The sequence below is a fragment of the Solanum tuberosum genome, unplaced genomic scaffold, assembly GCF_000226075.1.
Source record: "Solanum tuberosum cultivar DM 1-3 516 R44 unplaced genomic scaffold, SolTub_3.0 scf00047, whole genome shotgun sequence".
Classification (NCBI taxonomy): Eukaryota; Viridiplantae; Streptophyta; class Magnoliopsida; order Solanales; family Solanaceae; genus Solanum; species Solanum tuberosum.
In genome coordinates, this window is record NW_006238973.1 from 960,997 (window position 1) to 966,393 (window position 5,397).

The window sequence follows — 5,397 nt, forward strand, 5'->3', positions numbered from 1 at the left end:
CCATCGCGGCGCGCGATACGTCCCTCGAAATGGTACATCCTCTTTATTTTCTTATTCTTTCTCAATGCACATAACACTTGTCAGAACCATGTCTCAGAACAATGCAAATGACATGTTCACACAAATAATGAGGAGATGACCATTTTCATAACATTGCATAATTCACAACAAGACAATCAGGATACAACATCAACAATGACTTAACAAGCCTTTCAAACAATTCTCAACACATCACAAAAACAATTGATCACATTACTCTCAACCATATACCACAAGGAAATACACGAATTCCATACGCTTAACAAGGGTTTAGAAATCCACTTGCCTCAAATAATCGAACAATCACTCCGGGAGCCTTCCCTTTTCGTTGAACTTCCAACTCAAAACAATCTAGTCAAACAATTAACCACAATAAGATTTCCAAAACTAACAATACACATGTTACTATAGATCTAACCTAGACCCAAAAATTCACTCAAATTTATAATCAAATTCCTAATCTTGATGCCAATAACATGTCAACTTCTTTCAATTTTCTCCAAATTTCAAGCCTAAGATTAAGTCTTAATTTCTCCAAACAATACAATCCTAATAATTTTCATGTAATATAATACACTCAATATTTAATTACATTTACCAATCTATTAAACTTAAATCAAATTTATAATACTATACGCTAATTTTTAACACAGAACTAAGTTAAATGAAATTATTAAATTCCAATTATAGAAAAGACCGAACAATTATACACCTGATCTAACCTATATATCAACTAAATTCTCATATACTTTACCAATCATTATCTAATGATTGTTCATCATTGCCCAATTGCACCTATAATAGCCGTAAACATTTTCCCCCAAGTAAGAAGCGTTATCACATATATGAGAGATACCTTTTTCTTTTACAACCAACCATAACAATAATAAAATATAATAATATGACATTCATGCATATACACCAGTGCATTAATTTAAGATTCGATTAATGCTTACATGTTGTACCTTTGGCCGCCGATCTGATTATGCTGAGGCTGTGATGTCGTTCTGGGAGGTTTCTTGTTTTGTTTTTTTTTTATAATAAAAGAATGGTCTAAAAAGATATAGGGTATTAACTTAATATTTGGACTTGGCCCATTAACCATCAATTAAATAAATTAAAAAAATATATAACCATCAATTAAATAACCGAAGTTACCGAATAGTTTAAAATTCTCAACCCAACTTCACCAACTGATCATAAATGACTTGGGACAACTATCGAAAGGGGTGAAACAATGATTTTATAAAAATTTCAAAAATGAATTTCCGGGTCATTACAAAAAGTCATAGGAAGTATACACTGCCGAAAGTCATAGAAAGTATATAGTGATTATACAATATAGCTACAGTAACTATACAATATAGCTTACATATACATGAACTATACACTGACTAAACATTATGATACACTCAAAAACTGAATAGAGCTAAACTATACATGAAGTATACACTAACTATTCAATCTCGATCAACTCCAAATCACTTCTAAACAGTCTCAAATCTCATATACGAAACCTCTCGATATTTCGAATATTTGATATATAATTCTCTCGAAACAATTTACGTTTATGGTACGTCAAATCTTAAATCAAGCAAGTTTTATTGTGGTATGAAGAGATCACGAGACAAAGTGAAATATACCATTCTTTGATTTTAGAGGTTGTACGATACAATATTATGTCTTTTTTATGAGATTTCGCTTTTTCATCTTGTTCTTTAAAGCTATAGGAGCTTGAAGAAGAAGAAGAAGAAGAAGAAGAAAAAGAAGGGTGGAGCGCAAATTACAAATACAAATAAATGTATATATAAATACAAATACATATACTTTCGTCCTATACACCTATAATTATACAAATACAGATCTTATTATATAAATTACAATGTATAAATGAATTTATACAAAACTGAATAATTTGTATAAAATTGGATGTTTGTAGCGAATTATATAAATTAAAAGCTCCATAGCAAACATAAAATTTTCTATGGAGCTCAATTATGCAAACTATAGCAATAACATATAAATATGATTTTTATGTTTGTTATATGTGAAAGTTGCTCAAAAAAATAAGGTTGAATGACCATTTTAGGTAATTTATATAAATTGGGCTAAAAAGATGGTAAGTAAACCTTATGGGCTGACATTTTGCTTAATTTTCTCAAAAATATTTGACCTGGCCAATCCTTATTTAATACGGATAAAAATAGTAAGTTCATGAATAATATGAATATTTATATTGTCCATTCATAATCTTTTTTTTTCATTTGATTTCCACTAGGTGTTTGAATCTGTTTTGAGATTGATTAAATTGGATTCATCATAAAAATTCCACACTGAGAGGTAAAACGTTTCTCATCTAAAGCTAATCCATACACAAAGTTCAAATTCAAAATCTCTAATTATTTTCATCTAATTACTCTTAAAGGAAACCCTTCATTTATTTATTTTTTGTAATACAAATATAATTACTATGTTTTCATCTCAAAGTAGTTAATTTTTTAATGTAAAAATCTTTGGTATTCTTTCGCTCAATTTGAATATATTTCCTTCAATATTTATTAAGAAGGAAAGAGAAACAAAATAAAAAGTATTTTCTCCTTAAATTATTCTTATACATAGTGTTCGAACTCATGTGTCTTTCAGAATCAGATGATTCGAACTTGACAAGCTAACCTTCTTGTAAAGTATGTCAGGGGATGGGTGCCCGCTTCTTCCTAGCTAGTATCAATCTCATGATTCGTGTACCAATTTTGATCCAACTGTTAAGGTATTATCTATTCTGAATTTAGATTTGCACAAATTTGTCTATTTTCATCGATAAGACGCCTCAACAATTGACTTTGAACTCATTCTTATAAGGTTTCTAACTTTCTTCTCCTATTCCAATTTAAAATTCGTCTAAGATGTAATATGCACTCCTTCTCCAGGGTTCAGAAGCTTGCTCTCCGTCATGAATGTCACCATCCACATCGTGAGATTGAATTATTCGAGATTTCAAAATAGATACTAAACCCCGAATTAAAAAAAAAAAAAAATCTTTCAAAGACTGTTCCTCACGTGACCTAAAGGGAAAAGAGGAAAAACACACATGGTCACAACTCTAATAAATCTAACTATAACGTGGTCTAATCATATCAAAATAATCTTTTTAACTAATTATATCACTTTAATTATTTTACTTTTTGTCTTTTAAATTTTATATTATTCTTTTCTCTATTAACGTCAGATATAACGGCTGCTTTTTTTAAACATAATTGACTATATATCCTATTGCATGATTTAGTGTGAGCTAGGTGGTCCAAGTTTTTAGTTTAATTAGCGATGTTCAAAATTTATGATTCAATTAATTTAGATTAGTATTATATAGATATCTATCTTAAATGGAAAAGTATTTGTACTAAAAAAATCACTCTTAAAATTTAAAACTGAGATCTGTGATTAATATAGCAAAGTGTTTCAAAGATAAATTCAAAAATCAAAATTTATGAATCCCTACAACAATTAACATACAATAATAATTTGATTCAAGATCGAGTATTTATGGACATCCACTAGTGGAGGATTTATGTTTTTATATCTCTAAATCATAAGATAATATAATCATCGTAATATTGAATCATATTTTCGTCACTTTATGTGAACAATTGTTTTTTCACTCTTTTACAATAATCACATATGGTGAAAAATTATTGAATTTAAGTGAACCATAAATTGTTAGATTTGTTTCTAAAAGGATCATCTCATTTGTTCCACAAAATAAAACCATGAATTATAAGTTGATAAGTTTATAGTTAAATAGTAAAATTCATTCTTAATCTTATTCAACGACAAAATTACTAATATATTATTAAATTACAAATTATTTAGCGATAGAGTAACGATGAATTTCGTAACTAATTTTCGACAACATTGTTTGGATAATATGGCCCAATTTTTTTTGCTATTACTACTCATTACTTATAAAGCAACAAAAGATTAGAAGAACCAAAAGAAATTGGTTTCATTATAAAAAGTTCTGAAATGGCTTTTTGGCCCAAATACCTTTTTTTCCCCTCTATCTTTGCTTTTATTTATTTTTTGTTTTTTCTATTTCTTTATGAATGAATATTGCTTTTTCTATTTCCAAGAGATAACTATTTTTTTATTTGTAGCTTTTATTTTTTGATTTATAGATTCCAAATTAGGTTTGACCCTATGTATGCTTTTGTTCTTTTTGTCTTTGTGTTTCCTACAAATATTGAGTAATTGAAAGTATAAAAAACATTTATATTTCATCATTGCATTTGTATTGATAATAATTACTTAGTTCATAATTTATTCAGTCGAAGTTTATCGAAAAAACTTACATTTGATATGTTATTATTATTATAATTCATAATTTGAAATGAAGGCAATAATTGTTTCAAAACTATATAATAAAAAAAAGCATAAGATAGTATACAATATTGAGTTATGTTGACATGTCTAAACCACATGCCTCTCATGTGCAAGATAGATTTTTCTTATAAACCAACCAAATACATGAATAAAAAAGAAAATCAATAATGAATGGTGGTGAAACTTAAATTCGGAGATTTTTTTTTGCTCTGTTATAATATTGAAGTGTGTAATTGTCTTACCTAAACGTTTAAAATATATTAATTAAAAGATTAAACATTTATTTACTTAATCATATTCTCAATAATTTATAACGTAGTTAAAATATATTAATATTCACACAAAATTCTTTTTCTTTAAATTAAATTTCCAATTTTCTCAACTTTTTCTTCTGCAAAAAGCATTTTCACCAAAAGGCCTCTCAATCCACTATAATTGTCAGCTTTTTTTTTTCTTTCTTTCTTCTCCAGGTTTTTTTAGAGAAAAAAAAAGAAGGAAAATCCCAAGTTTCATAGAATAACAAAAAGAAAAAGCTGAAAATGAAATCTCTTTCACAATTTTATTTTTCAAGAAAAAGAAAAAAAAATCAATTCTATTGTAAAGTGTTAAAGATATGCAACCCCTTTTGCTTTTGATTATTTTTCCTTTCATTTTTTTAATTAATTAATTTTTTTCTTCTTTATATACAAAATATATATATACTCCTTCTACTAGTACTATTTCTTTTCTTAGTTTCCAAACATACAATAAGTTTTGTATTAATGGATCCATGCACAAGTTTTTTGCCTCTATTAATGGAAATTTGAAAGGTACTCTTCATTTCTCTTTTTTTTTATATATATATATATATATATATATATATATATATACATGTTGTGTTGGTGTTTGTTTTTGGTATAATTATCTACCTTCAGAATATACTGAATCGACTAATTTAGATTCATGTTATATTTTAAGTTCGAAGCTTGATGTATAATTATG